Source organism: Agelaius tricolor, unplaced genomic scaffold, assembly GCF_023055355.1.
Source record: "Agelaius tricolor isolate 1412-34295 unplaced genomic scaffold, bAgeTri1.0.p SCAF_53, whole genome shotgun sequence".
Lineage (NCBI taxonomy): Eukaryota > Metazoa > Chordata > Aves > Passeriformes > Icteridae > Agelaius > Agelaius tricolor.
The window spans coordinates 908,393-933,153 of record NW_027269313.1 but is presented as its reverse complement, the minus strand read 5'-3'; the positions used below and the strand labels follow the sequence as shown (position 1 = coordinate 933,153).

Here is a 24,761-nt window from a genome sequence, read left to right as displayed (position 1 = left end):
AAAAGAGAGTTCCTTGCAGGCAGCTTTTTTTGGTGTCTGTGCTAAAGTCTGCTGTTTGAGGAAGAGCAAACAGGCCCCAGGCATGGGTGAATTCCACTGGTGTGAGGTTCTGTGGCTTGGAGCACCACTGATCACACTGCTCAGCACGTGGAGCAAGTCTGAGTCAGAACTTTCCACAAAGTGTTCAGTGAGGAACACTCTGATCTCTTAATAAATATTAGCAGTACAGTAACAGCAGTGCAGTGCAATGTTCATCAGTCAATTACTTGAAGGGCTGCTTTATCAAGTAAGAATGTGTAAAAGATTTTCTTGGATTCTTGTGTCATTGCTTAGGCTGGAATGATTGCTGCAAGAATCACAGTGTTAACCCTGGATGTATTCCAAGCTGAGTAAAAGTAATTTTTAACCATCTGCATTGAGGGTTGAATTTGCTGAATGCACGTCTACACAGTGCTAAATGCAACATTAAAAATGGTGTGTGCCCATGGCATTGACAATCTCTGTTGACTTTATGGGGGAAACACAGCACCTCAGATAATGGGATGATGAACAGAACTACTTCTCCATGTTCTTTTATTACCCCCTCATCCTACCCAGAGCTGCTCTCTGCTAAAAGGTAAAACTCTGCACCATTTATTCCTGTTGTGAACGGCTGCTGTAGTCTAAGAAAGGAACTGAAATCTTCTCCCCACTCAGCTGAATGTGACATTCTTCTGAAAACCAGCCCAAGTTCACTCCAGGGATGGCTGCCTCTCCCAGTCGGGTGAAGGAGTAATTGTGCTATTTAGTTTGCACAAAGGTGGCAGAAAGCGGACATGGATTTGAGCACTGCTGTCTCACACTGAGCAGCATGAGAAGCCTTTTTGAGAAGCTTGGTTGCAACTCTGAGGAGCTGCTGGTGCCCCCAGCCACTGCTTGTTGTGAGCAGAGGTGACTTCTGTGCCCCTCCTGTTGCCAAGTGTTTTGGTGCTGACTGCAAGCAGTTATCACTATTTTCCTGCTGTTGTTGCAGCCGCTTTTTGCTTGGCACCAGCAGTTGTTTCTAACTAGCTGACAGGTTTGGAGGGCCCTGGAGGTGTAGTGCAGTGCTGTTGCAACAGAATTCTAGATGCCTGTTTGAAACTAACCAAGGCAGCATCAGGATTAAATTCCTTGTACAGAAGTCATTTCCACAGAAGAGCGCAGTTGTGGTGAAAGCATTTCAGGCTTCAAGGAAAGATCACATAAAAATGTTCTTCAGTGATGCACAAATAGGTAGACAACACCACCACAGAACACCCAGTTCTTGAGTGGGCACTTGAGGATCTTGCTTTTCCTGGCTTATTCTACATCATGAAGAAAAAAAAAAAAAGGAGATCAGGTCATTTTATTCTGGAAAGCATTTTTCCTGTCTCTTTGGCTGTCACATGTATTTAACTTTAGTGCCCTCAAGGACAATGTGGTGGATCAGCATGCTAAGGTCTACAGTCTACAGCCTGTAGTTTTTCATTTCACATTGCTTTAAGAATGGTCCTCTTTGTTTCCATTTTGAGCCACGGCTGAATTCTTACATGTTGTCTGATCTTCAGGCTCAAATACCCAAGAGAATAGGCAGCTGTGAATCAACCCTCTGTGTGCTTTCTAGCAGGTAGTCTAGCAAAGAAGGCAGTATGCTTCTTATTTCTTTAAATTGATAGGGATTTGAAGGAAAAGACTTTAATAAAAGTCTCATGAATGATTATTTTCTTCCTGCTGATGATTCTGAATTGCATGCAGAAATATAAGAACCTTTTAAGAGAGCCCTGTGGGTTTAAACCCAATTCTTTAGATTTAAAATTAAAGCTCATTGTCTTTATGCTATCCTGCACCTTATGAGAAGGATCACCTTTCTAATTACACAGTACCAGGAGCTCTGTCACAAGCTTTTACTCAGTATTATGGTACATGGTTGCCCTATTTTTTTTCTTTCTTCTCCTTCTCCTTCTTCCAGAGATTCAATATTATGTTTTGGAAATTCAACATAATGATTTTCTTTTTTTTTTTTTTTTTGAGGCCAGATGTTTCACTCTGCTATGTTAAGTCATATTGACATACTGCCATGAAATGGAAACAACTGCTACTTTTAACATTGCTCCATATCTTTATTAAAAGGTATGTCTCACGCATCTTAATTCCCCACATACATGCCATCTTCCTCTCTCTCGTCCCCTCTCCCCCCACCACACTTCTTTCCTTTCCTGCCTAAAGAAGGGAGGAATATTAAAATTTCCTTGCTGTTCTGTCTGAGTGGTTAATGAGGTTCTAGGTAGCGTGATGAATATGCAGCGCCATCGATTCTGCGCCACGCTGCCTCTGTGTGTGTGTGTGTGTGTGTGTGTGTGTGCGTGCCTTTAATCACAGCTGGAATGCAAAATCAGGCCCCACCTTTCAACTCTATCTCCATCATGCTGAGAGAGTGAGAGAGAGCGAGACTGAGACTGCTAGACAGCTCGAAAGAGATTGCAGCTCAGATGTCCTGGAAAACAGCAAATCCCTCAGACCTGGCAGATTCCGTTACCATGAGAACTGCAGATATTTCCATTGTGATGGCTTGCTCTAGCAGCCATCTGTTACACCCATTTGATTAGGAAGTACAGTTCAGCTTGTATGGGATTTTCACTGCACCTTATCCCATGGCAGCGCACAGAAACTCTCTCTCTCTCTCTCTCTCTCTTTTTATATGCTAAACTCAATGTTTTTAAAGTGCTGTAATTTACTGAGGCTGAAGGCATTTAATGAAATGCTGGGAGGAGGTCACTGAGGGACAGTATCTCTGAGAAGAAAGAAGCACATGAGATATGTGAAGGGGATTAGCATCCAGTATATAAATAAGAGCAGCCCAGAAATTAGCTGTATTTAGCAATTCCTCATCCTTGCCAGGGAGAGGAGCTTGATATACAGACCTCATGAAGCCATAATAAAATTAGTAATTGCCTCCTGTTAGTTAATCCCACTCTATATATATTTATTGTATGCCTGCAATAAATGCATGCAGCAGATATATTTCAGGTCTTCTGTAAAAAAGGGGAAGGTGATGACTCTCCCCAGATGCCTGAAGTGGTGCAGTGGCAGCACTGTGTAACAATTAGATTAGCTCTAAAAATTTAATGGTGCCATTTGACTTTTCATAGACGCAGAACAACCTTAAACTTTCTTGAAGGTTTTCTGTGATTTACTGATTAAAACAATTGTTTGGAGTAGTTGAGTCCCTCGGTGTAAATTAGTGGTGGAGGAAATGGTAATGGCACATCAAATGGATATAAAAACAAAGGAGTCCCCTTCAATTAAAACTCTCCAGACATTCTTCCTAAGTGGCTGGCATTCCAGATTCAGGGTAATCTTATGTGTGGCATAGTTGCCTCGAGTATCTTAAAATGACTGAAGGTCTTGTAAACTCAGTGAAGCTAATTAAATGCTCACACACTGAAATGAATTTCTGATTGCTGCTAAGGAGGCATTGAGGTCAGCTCCTCTTTTCATTGCCCACACTTTATGGCCAATGCCAGATACTAAATAAATCAGATCCTCAGAATCAGGGGCTCTGTGGTTTTGTTCCTCTTATATATTCTCCCACCCGGCTGAACATAATTCCTTATCCGTCTTCATCTCGGCATGAAAAGTTTTCTCTCCCATTGTTTTTCCTCACATAGCACCAGATTACCATGGAGAAGACTATGATATCATAAGAAATGAATGAGCATGTTTCTCACCATGGGTGAAATATACATTCCAGACCTAATAAAGTCAGGAATCATGTAATGGGCCTGGTAAAAATGAGCTGCTTAGTTAGTGCAAATAGAAATGGTTCTCCTTTAGGTCTCTGCTTCAGCAAAGTAAGTTCTTAGGCACATGGAGAAACATAAGAACATGTTTAAGAGCTTTTCTGAAGAGGGATTGTTCTTAAAATGTTGTGCTGCATCTAGACCCACTAACATTTTTTTAAGAAAAGTAAAAATTTCCACTCTTTTTTATAATAATTAAAGATTTTCTTGTTGACCATCTTTGCAGCAAATTAGAACTTTCACTTGCAGCCTCCCATCTCACATAATCCTGGAAGCTGAGCTAGAGAGAAGAGAGAGGAGTCTTTTTTTTTTTTCCCTTCAGACAGGGCACTTGTTTTATGAATGTGGTATCTGCCTTTGACAGGCAGCAGATGTATGGGAGCCCTGAAATCTGAAACAATAAATACCATTCAGAGTCTCACCACTGAACCTTATAGTGCTGCCTTTGTTAAATGAAACATTTACAGGAATACCATCCCCCCCTTCCCACCCACCTTCAAGGCTAGGATCTGAACCATGTTTTTAAAGTAAAGGTTAAGTACCTGAGGCATGAACAGTTGACATACAAAAGAAACTAAAGTAAATTTATCATTCGTTTGCCAGCTACGAGGTGTGTCGAGGGCTTTTTCTTTCTCTTTGTAATGCATGAGAAAACAAACCTGGGAAGCGTATGCAAGGAATATTTCTTTTCTACACTGGAATGTTAACATTTGCACCTTCTGACTTAATACTGTGTATTTCTTCAGAGTCATCAATCTCTTGAGAGTCATCTTGCCATCTGTACCAGCATTGCTCCAGGCTCCCATATGAAAGTCCAATCTGGCGGTATAAATACTGGATAATGAAGAGTAGGTGTTAAAGTTTCTGACTGGTTGGAAGATGAGTCTGTGTCTATGAAAGATCCGAATCCATGTGTTAAACAAACAAACAGAATCTATGTTAACATGGAAGTCCAACCACAAAGAGCATGATGCATGTTTGTTCTCATACCCTCTCCCACTCTCTGTGGTTTTTACTCAATTTTTTTCCTTTATCTTCCTCATTTTTATGGAGTTCACCCATGTTCTGTGAGAAAAATGCTCTCTGACCACAATGTTACACTTTGGAGATTACAAATAGGGGCAGCATGTTGACTTCCTATAATGTAAGGTTCCTTTTTCTCCCCCTCTCCTTTTGCTCCAGGAAAGCTATAACTACATAGATTAGCAAAACTTTTGCAAGAATGGATGTAAAACAGATTTATCTCAGTGTCAGCTTTATCTGATCCATTTGGTCTTGCAGAGTTTGGATGGTTTCCTTTGTTACAATAACCAGCTTTCAAACATCTATATCCTTAGGGTATTAAATGTCAGCCTCTAGTGTATCGTTCAAGGATAAAAGATTGACAATACTGAAGTACTTTTTTTTTCCTTCTTTTTTTTTTTTTTTCCTCTTCTCCAGCACTGGCAGAGTCTTTACTCTGCACACCACTGCTGACCCCAGAAGTGACCCACAGGAACTACTGGCAAAAAGAGTGAAAAGGTATTTCAGCTTTAGGCATTAGAAACTCTCTTCATTAATAGCCCTTTTGCAGACTTTTCAGATAGATTTCCTGTCATTGTGATGAGGATATATTTGTAACGAGTCCCTTAAGTAAATGGCCAGTGGATAATTAATTGAACTAACTAGGACTTTCCGTACAGTATTTTTTTTCTCTTATTTCCTTTTTCCTTTTCTTTTTCTTTCCTTTCTTTCCTTTTTTTTTTTTTTTTTTTTTGAGGTGGGGAGGAGAGAAGACTTCCAGATGGTCTCATGTGCTGGGTGTACAGCCCTTTTCTACCTGCTGGCCAAGCATTTCAGCCCTAATTCAAACAAAACTCTTAGGCATTCTGTTGAGAGAGGTAGAATTTTTTGCTTTGGTTGGCATCAGGTTGACTGCACTTCTCTGGGCAAGGGGGTGACTACCCTGAGTCTCACCACTGAAAAAGTGCTGTTGCTAAACCTGATCTTGCTAGAAGAGGCAGCTCAGAAGACAACATTTGGGTCAGTATTGACATCCACACTGTTGATTACATGACCATAATTCTGGCTGTAACTCACCTTGTCACTCCCATCACGCAGACTCCACTCTTACAAACATGTGGCACCAATGGAAATCTACAGTGAAGAAAGTTAGGCTTATTCGTGTATTTCCTTCTTAGATTGCCTTCTTAGCACTGGCCTTCAGCCTCTTTAATTAAAAGTTTGCGAACATGCATTCCTTAAGTAATTTCTGACCTTCACAGCTGGTTATGAGGCAGCTGTAGTTGAAATTTTTGAGCAAAGTCTCTTTCTCTCTCTCAGGGGCCTCCACTTTTTCAGTTTTGGAAATGACTTATTAACTTTGCAGCCATTGGGACAACTCTCCAAAGAAATGAAGTTTCTTGATGAACATGCACAATTTTTCTCTGCACATCAAAGAGTTCAGATTTTCACTCCACTTGTCAGAGACCACTGATAATTACTTTTATTAACCATCTCACAAATAACAAATGTGTGAGGTCAAAGAAGTCTCATTTGAACTTTATGGTTTCATGTGTGAAGAAGAAATGGTTCTAAGAGTAACCATGAGTGTTGGGTAAGGAGCCATAATTTTCTCAGTAAAACAGAGCCCATTAAAAAGATAAAAATATTGGGGTGCTGCTCAAGTGCTCTTGAGGTTTTCTGATAATTATTTGCAGGTGTGTTTAAAACTACTTATCTCTGTATGCTGCTTTGAGGAGTAAATGTGCTTTGCTACATCTTTCATTATTTTTTCTGTTAAAAAGGGTAAGCCAAATTAAAGGTCTCATTTCAGGCAGCTTGGTCAGACTTACAGGGTTTGGTTTTGGTTTTGTCCTCACAGTGTTGGACATAAAACACAAAAAAAAGTGAGATAATCCAAATCTCACTTGTGCCACTGTAAATCAGGGTGAGATTTGTTGAAACCATTGGAATCATCCCACTGTTTTAAGCAAACTAAGGAAAGCCAGGTATTTAAGTTCTGTGCCAGTGCTTCCTTTTGTTTGGCAATTGTGATCTGCTCTGGACCAAGCTAACAAGACACACAAAAAAAACCCAACGCAACAAAAACCAAAAAACAACCCAAAACCCCCAAACAAACAAACAAACAAATCACTAAAATAATGTCATTATTGGTGTCTAAAGGGTTGTCTCTGAATTTCAGCTGGGAAAGTTGTGATCTTCTATAATTTTCTATAATTACTGCTCTAGTTAAGAACTTTAGACACCAAGTGTCCTGAGCACACCTCCTCATCTCCATCCATCCCTGCTGAAGATGTGGTTGCCCTGATATTTTTGGATTCTTTTAGACCTGGAGGTGTAAGCTGGAGCAGCCCAAGGGTCCTGAGTACAAATTCCTGATTCACCCCTGGCTCCTATTTTAAAGATTTCCTCCAAGGCAAATGGGAAAGGGCCTTCAGTGTGTAATGTTTAAGCCTGTCTCTGCCTTTAAGTCTTGAGATAAGTTATTTATGGGAAGCAGACATCTAGGCTATCTTACCCTTTTCTTCTGTGCATTGAAGGCAGTGAAGGTTGCAATATTAATTGCTGCATCAGCAACTCCAAGATTTAATGTTTTTCCCCATTCTGCAGGCAATGTATCTCTTGCTTGATTTCCCACATAGTCTTCACTTTCACAGCCATCTGAATGATAAGCGACAATAATGTCTCTGGAAGTGATCCATAAATCATATTCAAATCCACACATCCAAATGATCCTATTTTTAATCTCTAAACTACTGTAGTCTGTGCTTGCTAGTGCGTTTCAATTGGAAGCATTATGCTCCCCACCTACATGTTTCCTTCAAATCTGTGCTAATGCACACCCCTCCCCCCCAAAAAAAAAAAAAGAAAAAAAAATATTCTACCTGGAGCTTGAGTAATAACACATATAAAAACTAAGGACAATGAAGGCCTCCCCAGATAAATTGAAGTGCTTATATGAACTACAAATAACTCAATGTTTTATCAGGATCTATAGAGGGAATATGAATGGTCTTGGGTTTAGGTCATGGCATTAGAGTGGAGTACTTGAATTGTCTTTGCTCCTTTTCTACAGAGTTTCTACTCAAAGTCCCATCCAACCTGGGCTTGAATACTTCCAGGGATGGGGCATCCACAGCCTCACTGTGCAGCCTGTGCTAGGCCCCCACCAGATTTTATTTTGTATCAAAGAATATAAATAGTTCCAGGACACTGTGAACTTTCTCTCCTGGAACATCCATCATTTGTTGTTGTGGTCTTTATGGAGGTATTCCTGGAACAAATGCTTTTGCTTTTTTGTGGCTACAGCTGACACTTCCTTTCCTTCTTTAGCTCCCCTCAGCCAGTTGGCTGGGGACTTCTTGAGATAAAATTAGAAGTGGTGCCAGGCTTCACCCAGCTGATGGCTGGCAACCCTATACTACAATGGCTATGTCCCTTGTGAAGGTTTTTTGGGATCCCTGGGATTGCCTGTCCAGGTCTGCAGGCCTCAGCACAAGAGACAGATGGACCTGTGGGGACTAGGTCCTCAGATGCTCAGAGAGCTGGAGCTCCTCTGCTGTAAAAACAGGCTGAGACAGCTGGGGTTGTTCAACTTGGAAAAGTGAAGGCTCTTCTGGGGAGACCTCACTGTGGCCTACCAGTGCCTGAAGGGGGCTTAAAAAAAGGAGGGAGAGGGACTTTTTATAAAAACAGGTAGTGACAGATAAGGGGCAATGGTTTTAAACTGTAAAGGGAATTTTTAGGGTGGATGTCAGGAAGAAATTCCTCACCTTGACAGTGGGGAGACCCTGGCAGATGCTCCCCACAGAGGCTGTGAATGTCCCATCTCTAAAAGTGTTCAAGGTCATGGTGGACATTGACAACTTCTAGATCTTTGAGCTGCCTGGTCAGATGAGTGGCAGAGAGGTTGGAACAGGGTGACCTTTGATGTCCCTTCCAAACCAAGGCATTCCATGATTCCATGACCTCAAAGCTCACGCTTGTGTCTGGCCACTTCCTTGCAACTGGGTACCAAAGGAGAAAGGAGAAAAAAACCATCTCTTTCATCATCCAGGCCCACAGGTGAGCTAAAGCAGACTGTGCACTCCTTGTCCACCCTGTGGGTGTTGGGAAGATGGGAAATGGGCAGCTCTGACTCTGCTGCTCCTGCATCTGCCCATCACGTGGCCCCAAGCAGCTGGTGCACATCCCCTCCACTGCCAGGGCACCTCATTAAGCTGACATCCCCCGAGGCACACAGCCTCCATAGTGCTACCCAGGCTGGAGAGATGCCTAATAAACTCAGTCCTGACCAGAATGCTAATGGGCTTGTGCCTTCAAAATGTTCCGTGTGCCCGTTGCACTTGTTTCTGTCGACGTGATTGCTGTGGTTACTGGGGAGAGGGATTTTTTTTTTCCTTCCTCCCAGAGAGTATTTTTTAATGTATAAATGGGATTCTCAGAACATCCAACTTGGGGTTTCTGACTTGTTTTTGACTAAGTTGTAATTCTGGGTGTCAATGAAATATATAATATCTAAAAGGATGTTGGAATTATTCTGTATTAGACAGGCTCCTGAGCACAATATCTCTTGGCAGCAGTGCTGGACTTCCAAGCAGTCATGTATTGTCAGTTCTGAGCCTCCACATTCTGAGCCTCCATATTCAGCGTGGGCCTGACCTAAATATGCAAACCAAATGGAGAAATTTTGTAAAATCTCCGTGCAGGAGTTTTACCTTTGCAACCATGCAAATGGGGGAGAGTGAGTTATTGTCTTGCCTTCTGCATTGTCAGGCTCACTGTTAACAGTATTGTAAGATTTCATTTTTTTCTTGTTTGTTCTGTTGAAAGTAAATCAATATGGAAGTTTTTTGATATTATAATCTCTCTTAGTAATGTTAGTAGTTGATTACCTTTCAAGGTTAAAGAAAGGGAAATACTCCTTTATCAAATATTGCAATCATTGCTTGACAATATCTAAATTATTTATTGTGGCTTTTTATATGGTTTCCATCCAGCATTAGCCGAGGTGGAGATTCTCAGTTGAATTCCCATTAGACTTGCACCTATCTCAAGCTTCTTTTTTAACCAAATTCAGCCTTTGTGAAATGGCAGTGGGTGAATGACCAAATTTTATTGCAAGTGAGGCTTCATTCAGCAGCAAACAAATATGGACCCAAACCAGATGTAATCTGCTGGATGTCTACACATCCAGAAATAGGTGCCTGAGTGAGAATAAGAAGTTTTGGTAGAGTATAGAAGAAATCACAACTGGGTTCAAAGTCTGGGATGGACAGTTAGATATCTCTGGGATACAGCTTTTTACAGACCTAGAGCATCTCAGTGTTGGTAAGAGCACTGATGTTATTCTTCTGTTCAAAGAGAAGTGTTTCAGTGTTTCTTGGCTGATGCAGATGCAGACAAAAAGCTCTGTTTTGTCTGTGTCCTTTTGAGTCAGGATTGGCAGCTCCCCTTTCCATCGGGCAGGATGTAAAGACAGGTAAGAATCCCCATGGAGGCAACAGGGATCCTAAACAGAGCTTCCATCCTGCAACAAACCCTGCTGCAGTTTCCTTCCACAGTGCTTATGGGTGGCAATATTTTCCTGCATCCTTGTTCCTTTAGGGCAAATAAAAGCAACACTAACTATTGCAGAGGGAAAAGAAAAAGCATTCACCTCTAAAATATATATTTTTTCAAGTTTAAAAGTATGTAATTTCACAGGGAACACTCTGGGACTCATCCCGCTGTGAAACCATTGCTCAATTTCTCCCAGCAGTGGTTCAGGTGCCTACAATTCTCAAAACAGCCCCTGAGGAAGGCAGGGTTGGAGTTGAGCTGACAGCTGAGCCAGGATTTTGGCACGGGGCTCAGAGCACTGGGACAGGGAGGGGTTTTGCTCCAGGGTTCCCAGTGCTTTCACAGCTCCTCTGTCAGGCTCCTGCCTAATCACAGCTCAGTGTGCAGGGAAAGCATCCTATTGACTTGGCCAGTGCCAAAGAGTTAATTCAAAAGAGGTGGCAGTGTCTCTTTCTGGCATCTTTCCTGCTCTGATTGAAAAAAAAAGAATGGTAAGAAACAATGTTTGAACCCAACTTCTACTCTAAGGGTGAGGTAAGAAAGTGAAAAGATTATTTGTTTTAGAGATGAGGATCTGTTTAACAACTACAAAAGAATATTGCTTTCATGAGCAACAAAGAATGAAGAAGGACTGGGAAGATGGTCAGGATAACTTATAAGAATATACAATGAAAATAAATGCAATCTAATAAATTCCAAAAATGAATGGTGCTTGGAGTTGAAGGTTTATAAAGCAAACACCAGTTTTTGTGGAAGATTTATAAGCAGAGTGCACTTCAAGTCTAAAGAAGAATAGTTGGAAGGAGAAAGATATTGTTGAGTCAAAGTGGGATGGTCCAGCTCTGTTAGTTGTCCTGGAAAAAGTAAAGGAGGGAGAGAGCAGGGAAGAAATTGGTTAAACAAGTCATTTGGTTCTAGTGTATTTTTTTTTCCCCAGGACGTTGAAAGAATGGGGAACTGCCAGGAAACAGGCAAGCTGGTGGAAGGACTATGCAAACAACATCATAAAACAGACTGTCTCCAGAAGACAGCTCCGTGTATTAACTGCAGGTGTGCAGCTGAGCTAATGCAAAGCTATGAGTGGGAATGAACAGTGCAAAAAGAGCATTTTTCTGTACTCCCCAGCTCCAAACCAGCTTTGTCTGAATTATGCAGGGCTGGTTTTTTCAGTTTTCCTGCACTCCAGCTCCAGTTGCTACCTCCACCCCCAGGCAGGCTCAGCCACCTCGTTATTAATTACATTAGTCTGAGTGCTTGGAGATACCCAAGCAGGTCTGGGCTTCAGCAGGTTGAAACCTAAGAGCTCTCCTTGTTTTAGAGCCATGCCAGCTGCTCTTCCCTGACCACCAGCGCAGGTGGAGCTCATCCAGCCCATCCAGAAGGAAGCCTTCCCAAACACAGTGCTGGCCTTTCGTGGTGATGGACACAAGGCTGCTGAGAGTGGTCACATGAGCACTGTGATAAAGTTACACAGGAAAATGTAATCTTTAAGGATAGGATGAAGTTTGGATGTCAGCCTTTAATTAGAGCTGGCTGGTAACTCTCCATGAAGGTTTTTTTTATCTTGGGGACAAAATATGCTAGTTGTGAGAACCTGTGTGTGTGCACTTGGAGGTGTGCACTCCAGTTTGTTTTCTTCTCTTTTTTCTGTTAGAGCAAATATTATTTTCTCTCCAAAATGTCCTTTTTATTTTCTTTTTCCCCTCCATAAATTACTTTGTTCCCTCCCATAACCTAAATATATCGATAAGATGAGGAGGAGCAAGGGAATTGGTTAAACCTATTTCAAAATTCTCCATGAAAAATTACATTTTTTGCTCGCTATCTCTGAAATACATCTGCAGACACAGTCAAGTTTTCCAGCCACCTATGACTACTTTGGCATTGTCGTGTCCCTACTCCCCTTGCCCTTTCCTTTCCTCTAACTTTCAGCTGTGTTTAGTAAGTTGGGTTCCCTTGCTCATACATCATACCTTCCAACCCTCTTATATTTATCACTGTTCATTGTAGTCACTCTATTTTATTGACTTCCTTTTTATATTGAGTTGCCCAAAACTGATCACAGTTTTCCAAGAGGGGCCTCACCAGGGCTATGTATGGAGGAATAATAACCTCTGTAGTCTTGCAAGTAATTCTGCTCCACATCCCAGTATGGTATTTGCCTCTTTGTGCTACAGTCTCTCACTGTGAGCTCATATTTAATCTGTCATCCACTATCACTCCCTAAATAAGTCCTGCAGCACTTCCCCTTCAGTAATAAAAACACAGAAAAATGTTTGAAGAAAAAAGTGAGTTATCCCCTTGGGTGGCTCTTTGAGCAGGGTTTTCATACAGCTGGAGAGACATTGAAACACAGCCTCACACTCTGCTTCCTCATATCTGGATTTCACTGCTCTAATGCCAAGAGTGAAAGCAAAGATGGCATTCCTATTTGTACATGTTTTCTTAATATTTGCTGGTGGCAGCCCAGAGCATTGATAGCGTGGAGGAACTCTGTATCAACTTTTAAAGTTGATATCTACTAGATTTCAGAAATCTTGCTTTAAGCAGATTGCAAGGATGTGCTGTGAGTGTTGCTTCAGCTACTCGATATTTTATGGAAATCAAGTGAATGCTGCTACATGTGTGAAAAATTGGGACATGACTTGAGTTGCAAATTTGACCCCTCTTGGTCTGGAGAGTTCTCCACTTTCCAGACTGGATACCTTTCAAGCACGTGTCAGATTGACCATTTTCTCAGAACTGTCTGTCTGTCTTTCTCTCCTACGGCTGAATTTATTTAGAAGAACTTTGTTGATATTCAGAGTTGAAAAGCCTGCAGAGTGTTTAATTTTCTCCTTCATTTTGGCCAGTGAGTTGTCCTTCCAGAATAAAAATCCTTTCCTTTTTAGTCCATCTGATAATTCAACATAATTAATCACTGTGAAAAACACCAGTGTGGATTTCTAAACATTATGTGGGGAAGCATGGTGAGAACATATTTACCTTTTGAAGGCTACAGGAATTGCAGTATATCAGATCACAGGGCATTGCATTTGTGGGCAGTCTGTTATTTTAGTGTTCAACCATTAAGTTTCTCTTTATTTATTTTGAATCAACCTGAGACAAACCCCAGCAATACAGATTTTACTTTCTTACCATGTTCCTAAGATCACCCTACCAGTCCCTCTTTTGGTATCCCTGAAGAAAACCAAGCATCACAATCTACAGATGAGCAGCTCTTGGAATTGCCTGAAGAGTGCAAGAACTGAATGATGAAGGAAGAAAAACCCCATAAATATTGCACAGCACCAGCATTTTTAAAGTGCTCCCTCATTCCTGATTGCAGCATAAGAGCACACATTCATAAGGCACGTCACCCTGAAATTGATGGGAACCTTTTTGTGGACTACACAATTTGTGTACTAAGCCTCCAGGTTCTTGAAGTGAACCCTTGCTGCTACAAAGAGCTCTTAAAATTACATTTAAATTGGAAATAGAAATCTCCTCAGCCCTGACATTGCAGCAGAGTTATTATTTCCCATGCCTGTCTTCTCTCACTCAGGAAGCCACTGCAACATGAAACCCTCTTCTGATTGTTCCTCCTCCAAATGCCTCTCTCAACTGCCTGAACTGCGCTATTTCCTTGTGAAAGGAGGAAAAATATGGGAATTTAGGCAAGCAGAACAGTCCTTGCGTTCAGAGTGAAAATGCAAGGTCAAGAAGGGTCTAATTTTCCCAGCCACTGAAATGTATTTACCTTCTTCCTTTGCCTTGGCAAAGGAACAGGTGAAGTGCAACTCCCAGCTCAGTAAACTGTTGCAGAATAACCAAGGGCTAAAGGGAGTCCTCATGTGTGCTTTAGGGTTCATGAGAAGATAGATACATTCCCAGCAGTTCAGTCTTGCAGAATGAGCACGAAGTGAGAACACACCGTCATACACATGTGCACAGCTCTGGACATGCAGTTTATTTTAAATCCAGAAACTCAGGAACATGAATCTGCTCCTCCTAGGGGGATGACACAAAAGAGGGAACATGAATATTGAATTTAAGTATAGCAGGGTATGGGGGGATAGTTGAGGGAGGCAATTTTTTAATAAAGAACTGAACTAAGACAGGAAGAAATTGCTACGTGCTCACTGTGTAGAGATTTTCTTTTTCCTCTGGAAAATAGGTGAAGATGCTTAAGTACTTGAAGGAGGTTCTGGAGCAGCCTGCTGACCAGAAGTGTGGAAGAGAAAGGTCTGATTTGAGTTGAGTGCATTTCCAAGAGAGATCAGGAGGTGTTATTGCATGAAGCCACTCGCAAGTGCTCCAGGTGTGTCCCTCAGGGCATGCCCAGTGGTTTAGCTGCTCACCTAGGGAACTGAACTTTTCCAGTCTGCACTGAGAAGGGGACTGAATAAATGAGAATCAGGATGCATGGGTGAATTGCCACAATTGTCCCTCTGCCTCAATTCACTGGCTCTGAATACAAGGCTGTATAAAAGAATGAACAATTTATCTCCTAAGTTTTCAGTAAGACTTCCCCAGAAAGGCAACATGATTAGAGTTTCAGACTGACTCACAGTGCTATTGCTGAAACAAGAACCTTGTTTGGGTTCTGTTTTAAAAGGGAAAGGAGTACTGGCATTAAGTCAGAAATATAAAATCTTGAGAGATGCTCTATAAAGGCAACAAGCCTGGACAAGATGGTTGCTTGGCTTTCTTTCAGGTTCTCAAGTTCAAGTTAGCAGTTTCCTTACATGAATCAAAATGTCAGAATGGTCCCTAACTTTAAGTCTTAAAAGGAGAAGGGTGATGTGAAGAACTCACAGTCTTGTCAAGCAGGTACCAGGAGTCAGTTTTGTGCTCTCTTTCTTGATGGTGTTGGTTGTCATCTACAAAAGAAAAAAAAAAAAACAAAAACAAACCAATGCAACAGTCACATTTTAGTAACAAAAAAACATAAGCAAGGAAGATATGAAGATATGACTGACTGTGTTTAATGTTTCACAGTTGACACCATAGAGAGTTCTCTCCTTCTCCTGATTTTCAGGTCTTTCCACTCTGTCTGAACTTTTCTGTGTGGGTTTTTTGTACTGAAAATTATGTTCCTCAGCCAAACTCATCTCAGGTGTCTGGAATGTTTTCTTGGTCACATCCAGAGCAGTGCAGGTGATTTGGAGCAAGAAGGGGCTGCTTTGATTTTTTTTTCCTTCATCAGATGACATATCAGGACTCCAAAACAGAGCAGCTGTGTTGGCTGGTGCTGCGCTGCAGGCATCCAGTGATGTCTGCCAAAGGCTGCATTCCCTTGCACAAGTCTGTGGCTCACCAGGACTGACCAGGGGATGAGGAGATATAGGCCTGTGCATTTGAAACAGAGCTACTGTCAGGAACTGGACAATGTGAAAAGCTTTGTTCAGGCTCTGGTCACTTTTCTCACCACCATTCCTTTCCTAGTTTGGAGACAGTTTGGAGCATTTCCTTCTTTTGTTTATTTCACTTGGGAACAAATGGTTCATTTCCCTCTGTCCCAGCTGCTCTGAAAGGTTTTCTAGTTTCTCCAGAATGTATTATGCAACACTGCAGAGCAAGTCCTTTTTTTCTTTTCAACTCCATGCCTTTACCATGTATTGTAATCTGTCTGCTCTGATTAGGTTCATCCTATAGAATCACTGCCAAAATCTGTTTTACGCAGCAATGTTTAGTCTTCAGCCTGGAAGCTATGTACAGTCCTTTTAAGATGTTCATACATCAATATCAGTCCCGTCTAATCCCAAGAAGCTTTGGATGGCAGGAAGAAGAAAAGCTTCAAGCTAGCTGTGCAAGTTGCAGGACAAACACTGTGATCTTTGCTCTGGCTAAAATTCCACAAGCATCAACAGAAGCTGGGTTTTAGAACAGGGCTGCAAATCTGGTGTCTGATACAGTTGTGGAGGCCACTGCATCACCAAGGACTGGGCTCCGCTTCTCTTGAAGAGCATCTCTGCTGATTTTGGAAGGGATTCTGTGGGACCCCACATTTGCACTGACTATGTTAATGAAGCTAAAATAGATTTAACCCATCTAAGGCTTGCTTGTAAGAAGACCGAAACATTCCAATGTCTTGTGCTTTCCTTAAATATTAGGTGGATTCCAGATCCATATGACTGGTGGCCTCAGTGACAATTAGTAACCCATTATCCTGTTTATATTGTAGGGGTGTGTGGAATCCAGGCAGTCTGGAGCAGCCCCACGCAAACATGCAGTTACAGAGATCCTTGAGCAGCCCTGGAAAAAAAAAAAAAATTAAGAACACCGGGACCTTTACAAAGCTGTGGGGTTTTTTTTACATCCTTATCAAGGCTTGGTTAAAATTTCAGCGTGGTGGAGAAATGGCAAACATTTTAAACATGAGAAGTGGCCATGGTTTTGTGGGTGGATGCAAGTGTGGGGGCTCAGCTGGTGGTGATAAGAAAGGATGGGTAATCCTGCAGCCAAGGGCAGAGGGAATTAAGAAGCCACCGTTAGCATGGGAGCTGCGTTGGCTGAGAAGGCCACTTAGCAAATTCCTTACTTGAGCATTCAAGGGCACTCTCTCGCAACTTGATCCTCACTTTTCCAAGTGCAGGGAGGAGAAGAATGTTTCACTGTCCAGAAAGCACCCGGGCCTTAAGATAAATGAGGATTGAAACAAACGTTTCCATTCATATCAGGGGCCCCTCCTCGCTAGCGTCCTCACTGATCTGTAAAAACCTTCTTTGTAAGTGGTTTCTAAAGCATAATCTGTGCTTTTAATACCATTTGATTGAATAATTCCAATGCTAGGTTTGTTTTTTAAAGGTTTTTGAGAAGTGTTACAAGTAGCAAAAGTTTTTAATAGAAACCTGAAGCCACTGACTGAGGAAAATTTCCTCACAACTCTTCCTGTTGTGGAGAAAACTGGAGAAAAATCAAGTCCAAAACACTGAGGGTCATGTGAATAGCTACAGAGTGGAATTCAGGGACTTCGTTTCAGTAATTGCAGTGAAATTGTTCCCAGCAGAGGCAAGGAGCAGAGGAGGAATTTTAAAGGTCCAAGCAAGAAATAACAGACCTCTACCTGCCTTCCTAAAGGCACTGAAGTAGTCCTGAGCACAGACCAAGCTCAAAGAGCAGAGTTTTCTTTTCAGAGCAGATTTCTCTTTTCCTTTCACCACCCAAAAGCCCACACCAGATATTAAGTGAGCTTTACAGGGAACTGAATTTGTTTTGTCTAAAGCCCAGGAGAAAACCAACATCCCCGAAATGGTAAAAGTAGTAAAAAAGTTAAAGTGTGTGAAATGTATGTGTGTAAGGATGGTTTGCTCATTTATTTTTTGTTCTTTTTTTTTTTTTAGAGAGGTGAAATCAGTTTAGTGAAAAGTCACATTCACTGCTTGGTGAAGTTGCAGACCAAGGTTACAAAGAATTTGGAAAACAACATGTAGGCTTGAAAAATGAACCATTCCTTCACATATATAACTTAGTACATCATCCTTGATCATAATTATAGACAGATTTGGATTGAATCTATTATTGAATGCATTGTCCTTAGAGATAATCAGGGACATGACCAGTAGTGACACCGTGATGGAAAGGACTAAACAGTGCAGTTCATCATCTCAGCCCTTGAAATGGCTGAGATATGCAAAAGTGCAGATTTTATCCAAGAAGTATAAATAGTACAAAGAGAGGAAGGGAAAAAAAAAAAAAGGCAAGCAGAGGAATCAGGTGGCTTCACAGACTGCTGTGTTTGAGGAGCAATTTGACAGAGACAGAGCAAGATGATGATAACTTGAAAAAGTATAATTTGTCGTGATTACCTCTTTTTTTCCCCTTCCTCTCAAAGCAGTACAGTTTGCAGTTTGCACCCATTGCAATTTATACCTGGGTAAAAAGATGGCTTGGGTAAAAGACAGTTTACTTGGGAGCATACTTGGGTAAAAGACAGCTTAGCAAAGTAAAGTATAATTCAATCCCTTCACTTACCTGGGCCTGCACAAAGTATTTTGGATGCCCTGGAGCCTCAGTTAATGAAGCCCCTTGCAAGAGTCCATTAAATGCCTTGTGGGTGGGATTTGTCTCTTGAAGGACACCAAATAGCGGGGAGGGATGATTTCCACGTGCAGAGTGGTTCAGATAATGCCATACTTCCTCATCCTGAGGCAAATGCCTCACGTGCCCATCTCTTCTGCTCTTTCATTAGTCAGCCCCGTGCACTTCTGTAACTTCTCCACATGCAAGCCCCATGTATTGTGGAAGTAATGAGAACAGCTGATTATGTTGCCTTTGGCTGCCAATGATTTCACTTTTCAGGCTTTTCTATCCAAAGGTAATGGCACTGGTGCAATTCTCAGTGTATATGAAGATGCATCTCTGAAAGAGGGCAGAAAGAGAGAAAATAGGGAGTTTATAACACTGGGATCCTGGGCAGCCTAACTATCAGCTGGGGACACGGCAATTGCCTGTTACTCTGCATTACACTATGAAGGGGACAGAAAAAGATCCTCAAAGGACAATGGGTGATTAAAATGAGCAATTTGTTTCCTCTTTAAATTTAATTCTCTTCCTCTCAATTTGTGAGGGCAGCATGCACTATCTGGCTCCAGCAGAGTTACACACTGGAGATGCCATGCCATATTTTTAAACTTTTGAACCATATTATATTGTTTAAAATGTTTCAGGAGCTATAATATGCTGTTTAAAAGGCTGCAGCATGTGCAACACATTGAAAACCCTCTGATCTGTAGAGTTACCTTTCCTGCTTGTCATTCCAGGCTCCTTCCCTTTTACTTGCTCTCCATGCTTTGCTTGTTCTGCTTCTGTACCTCTTCCACCAGCATGATTAGTTTTGGCACTAGCAGCCATCCAAATGCATGATAGACTTTTGAAATAAATACCTGAAGTGTCCTGTTTCCTCCTTCCTTCGTGCCTACACAAAGCAGTGAGCATTCCATGCCTAGAAGGCTTCTTTGTACCAGCTCTGTGAACAGACTCCCTGCAGGAAAAAAAAATTTAAAAAGTGGGGAAATTTCAGACCCTGTGTCCTGACACTCTGAGGCAACTTGTGTTTTGCTTGAACACTGGGTCTTTCCTTGGGAGCTCACTGTGAATGTCCTCAGTGAAGCTCTGTAACACAGATGTGGGCTGCTGAAGCATCTCCAAAGGGCTGGCTCAGAGTTGGAGCAATGCCTTAATCTAATTTAGAGCCGCCTGGAGGCTGTGAAACAGCTCTCTCTGTGCCTGTATCCTTCCCACGTATTTGTCTTGCACTCCAAGGCTCAACTCCACAGAGGTATTTGAGCTCCTTGTTCGTTGATATCAGTGGGGGCCTTGACAGCAAACAGATAGCAAACATCTGTACAAGATCCAGGCCTGAGATTTTGAACCCTCTTGTTTACCATGTGTTGATGATGACAGGATTGAGAAGGGACTACTGTGAAGAAATGTTTTGGTGGCCTGAAATTGCTGAGATTTTGCTCTGCTCTGCAGGCTTAAAAACAGTACAGATGATCCTGCTATACAGGGTGATGTACAGTGGCCATCCCAGTGCTCTCTGCTGAGGTGTGCTGGCTGGCTGGGCTGCTGTGGAGAAAGTGACTTTCCAAGTCTTACAGTTCCACATTGAGCTCCCCTGGGGCTGGGGTTCTAAATCCTTCACCCTTGCCTGCAAGAATTTGCCAAGGGTCTTCATTATTAGCAGCACATGGCCATCTTCCTGATGGTGAGCCACTGATTTTGGGTAAAGTGTTTGTTATTGTGTGCATGCTCGCATAATTTCTTTCTTTTTCACTTGTTGTCCGTCTCCTCCATTCTTCTCCCATGGTTCAGTCTCCTTCTTTTCCTTTGTTCCCTCCTTACTGAGGAAAAGAAAGCAATGGACCTTTTCCCTCACTTGCTTATGAATTCATTCTCATATCACCCAGTTAAACATCTCATTAAACAAGGCACTCTCAGGAAGGGGTTATTGACAGTAACCTCTCCATGTTAGACTTCTGATTCATGTTTGAAATTAGTTCCAGAACAACAGAGAGAAGCTTCTGGCCTTGAACTGTGATGTCCTTTGTGCTGAAAGCGAGTTTTTATTTGCACAGTCTTTTTAACCTTGTGCTAACTCATGGCCCAATTCCTGAGTCCTCCACGGCTGATGCAATCACTTATTCTCAAACAGTGCTAGGAAGATGCTGGAGTAATGTCCCATGAGGCTGTGCTTCCTTACATTGGTGAAAAGGCCAGGGACTAAGCCTGTTTTGGTTTTTTTTGTTTTTGTTTTTGTTTTTGTTTTGAACCCACCTACAGCCCCATCTCTGCCTGTGAGCCCCACTTCTGTGACAGACTTGCCTTGAGCTCGTGCATTCCCTTGAAAATACAATGACCTCCTTGTCTCTACAAACCCTTGCTCAAGAACTGCTGCAAGCAGCAGAAAAGGGCCTTCAGCTGCTGCTGGTGTGTCTTGTTCACATCCTGAGGGCTTCAGCTGGGAGGAGGAGCCTCAGGCACCCTTCAAGCAGGTGAATATTTGCAGGGTTACCTTGACAAGCACAAATGGGGCCCCTGACTAATGAAAGCTGTGTGTGCTTTGCTGCCTCTTCCTATTTTAGACAATCCTCACTGGTTCAAGGGGCTTGAGGTTCTGGTGTTTCCAGCAAGGCATGAGGTGGCAAGGCATAGCCACACAGTTCCCTTCAGCTTGACTGCGGGGATTTACCACTCTCAAGGAGCTGCCCTTTTGAGTTTTCTCCATGGTTCAGTCTTGTGGGTAACAACCTGAACCTGATCCTTACTCTTCCTCCAGAGAGAGATGTCACTATCTGTTAAGACTGATTACATTTATACAGGGCCACTGGAGTAAAATCCCAACAGCTTTTGGGCTGAAGGGGGTGAAATAGTCACACAAAAAAAAAAAAAAAAAATCTGTAGCCAAATGAGAAAAGCTATTGTTTAAATTTCAGGCAGTCTCTCTGTTAGATATGGCAACAGTTGCTCATCTGGGGTGGATCAAGGTGGGTTTTGCAAACCTACAGGGCCGCCTGCAGCCCTAGTTTAGGATTCAGGTTTGTCTGTGCTGAGGAGAGTATGTCCCAGCGTTCAAGTGAAATGCAAAACCATGTGGTCTCTCTGGCCAGCACTGCCCCAAGTTTCATCTGGAGAATTCTGAACCTGAAGCACTACTGTCAGCCATCCAAATCTGGGGTTAACATGATGTATTTATCTGTTATTTGTATGAAAGCTGGTTGAAATGCTAATTGAGATCACCATTCCTCTAAAACCAACATAGCAGGTGCTGTACAAACAAGGTAATAAATGCTCTGTCTTGAAGAACTTATAATCTGAAAGTACAGGGAAGAGACTGGGTAGGAAAGGGGAAAAAAAAAGGAAAATGTCTTGGAAGCTGCTAATGGAAAGAGCTGCAGAGTTAAGTGTTGCCATACAAATTTATTTCAGTGGGATGGAAACTCTGCTCTGTCTGGTTATGTGTGATCCATCCAGACAAGGGAGGTTTCTTCCACACATCTCCTGCAGCCCAGCCTTTGACAATATCACTTCATTCTTTCATCAGGTGCTGGAGGAATGCAACTCATGCTAAATGTGCAAATAAAAGAGGGAAGGAGAAATTACCTTCTGCTGTGGAATGCCGTCTGGCATGCTGACTCCCGTGTGCACACACACACACACACACACACACACACACATTCATTTATGGACACACAAAGAGACCCAGAAGGAGGTGAGAAGGGAAAGTTTTCCAGCCTTACACTAAGCCTCACAAAGGGAGCGACTGAATTCTCCGAGCGAGCGACAGGCAAAGATTTGGAGGAGAATCCAACTGCAGCTTGTGTTTCATATTTGCGTTGGATGCTCAGGTTTCCAAATTAAATCTGCAAGTTAGACGGGAGTCCATGTTGTCTGCTGATCATCTGTTTAGGGGGAGAAGGAGAACAGAAATGACAGAAGAAAAATACTTGCAAACAACAACAGTAATTAAAATCAAGCGTTTGAGAACTGCCACCCCTCCCCCCAGCCAGATTTGTCTAGGGAGAAGATAAATAACTTCAACTGCAGGCTCCATGCTTGCTCAAGATCTGAAATATTTAAACCAGGTCCCAAAAGCCCATACACATTTTTAATCAAAACCTGCTCTTTTTGGTTCCTTTTTCTGCATAAATACCCCGACTTGATAGAACACCAAAACCTCATTAAGTTACGATCAGTGCAATACAAAAGTTGAAAATGACCAATGCCATTTAAGCTGCTGCAACTGTACACATACTGTGTTAGACATTTCTCAGGTTCAAGGTTACACATGGCATCATAAGTTCACCTCCTCCCCCACTTCCAGTGCTAAACAGGGCTGGAATCTTGCCAGAACAAAAGAATCTGCAGTCAGTTCCTTCAAGACTGAAAAATAAAGTTGGGGTTTTTTTCCCCCTGCCGGGGGAAAAAAAAAACCCACAAAAAACCAAACTCAACAAAAAACACACACACACACAAAAACTCTGAAGAAAAGCAGACAGCTGCTAACTAGTTGTCTAGCTGTCTATTTGTGGACATTTTCTTTCATCTTGTCATACCTTTTGTGCTGTTTGAAATGTTTGGAGCTTAGACTTGAAGAACACTCAGTGGATTCCAGACTTGTATTAAAAGAAAGGAAAGAAAAGCAGAAGAGTTCTGACAACAGATGTGTGTGTTTGTGTGTTGGGGCCACATCATTCTGAGCATCAGCTATAGCATTGATTTTATTTTCGTCTGACTGAAGGAAATTTTTCAGACAAGGAAATATACAGTAACAATGCAATTTGTAGAAAAACACGAACATCTAGAATGCAAAGTGAAGAGGGATATGTTGTGAGACCTCTGCAGAACAAGCACAGACCATTTGGCCAATCATATCTGCTGCTTTTGCTGTTTTGCTGATCTGTTTCCATAGGATGGGTAAAATCATCTATTTCTAGACAGTTTCCCTCTGCTTTGCCATTTTAGCTGTTGGAAGGAAGCAAGGCAGAAGCCTAATTAATGTCAGTGATCTTCAGTGAGCCTCAGATCAGACTGTGGTGTGTTTAACTCTGCTGATTTTTGTTGCCTTCTGCTATGCAGACAGTGAGTGAAGAAGGGGACTGGCTCCTACTCTGGCTTCCAGATAATTCTCTGGAACTTCTAATTTCCCCAACATAATGAAGAAAGCAAAACCAGCTGACAAGTGAGCAGAAGCAAAAAAGGAAGAGAGGAAACCACTGAAATGCTTCCCCTGTGGTGAGGAACCCTTCTCATCCCATCCCTTTCCCACTGCCCTTCTTGGCACCCTGATGGTGAAGAGCTGTCTTCACACCTCCCCTCTTCTTAGGAGGAGCAGGGTTTTGTGGCTGTCAGGAAGTCCAAGGCAGAACTCTCCCAGAAGGCGAGCTTACTTGAAGGGACCAGAGAAATCCTAACCCATTCCCATCAGTGTCTGTGACATTAGTGTTAGGCAGGGAATGGCATTCCCTTCCCTCTCTGTGCCAAGAGGCAGCTGAAGCAGAAAATTCCAGGGGCTTTGAGGCTGCCTGCACATCCTGTGACCCATCTGACCATATTTCTTTAACTGAGGAGCGGGGCCTGGATGGAGGGGCATCATCATCACCATTAACTGTGACCTTGCTGCTCCTCTGGTGATGATGGTGCTGTTTGGAGCCAGGGTGCCCTTGGTTCATCACTCCTTGGGGAAGGATTATCCAAGAGGAAGTTTGCATGGACTGCTCCACAGCAGCCTTTTGTGCTTCTTCTTGCATTCACCAAAACACCAAAGCTGTGAGGACAGGGAAATGAGTTATGCTGGCGTCCAGCACCCAAGAGGCCTGTCTGCTTGGTTCTCAGGTAATTCTTGGTCATACAACACAGATGGCTTCTGCAGAAGCAAGGGTGTGGTGCCTTCATTTAAAAGAGCTTCTGCCACAGACTTCTCTCTCTTTAGGCAGAAGAAAGTGCTCAAAACTCACAAACTTCCTGAAGCAATCCCATGAGTTTTCTGGTGCTCTTCTGCTTTGTCTCTGGAGCCACTGTGCCCAGCATGGCCATGGAGTGATGGGCAGAGACCCTCTTGTCCGTGCTGTGCCCAAATCACCTGCACCAGAGGATGTCCACGAACTTCTGAGACTAAAGTGACATGAAAGAACTCACAGCTTGAAACCTTAGGTGAGAGAGAAGAGCTCTGTACAAGGGGATGGGTTTTCCTCCTGACAGCAGATGTCTTTTTAGGAACTCCTTGATTAGACCCTGGATGATCAAGGGGTTGAAGAGAGATGGGATATTTACATATAAAAAGGAACTCTGCTCTTGGGATCAATTAGACTATTCAGGGTTCACACTATACCCCCTTTTTCCCCAGACTTTATACAGCTCTTGCTAGGATTAAGCCTCCATCGAGTAGATTATCTTTACATAGAGGCTGGATCT

General features: G+C 42.4%; 1 long non-coding RNA gene across 3 annotated transcripts in view; it reads left to right on the top strand.

Moving 5' to 3' along the window:
- The first annotated feature begins 1,787 nt into the window (after positions 1–1,787).
- The window catches only part of LOC139604592 (uncharacterized), a 62,422-nt gene continuing 39,448 nt past the window's right edge, over positions 1,788–24,761 (top strand). For all 3 annotated transcript variants that reach the window (XR_011684019.1, XR_011684020.1, XR_011684018.1), the window contains exons 1-3: positions 1,788–2,130; positions 4,547–4,648; positions 5,241–5,321. This is a non-coding gene — a long non-coding RNA (uncharacterized lncRNA). The remainder of the gene's footprint in view (positions 2,131–4,546; positions 4,649–5,240; positions 5,322–24,761) is intronic.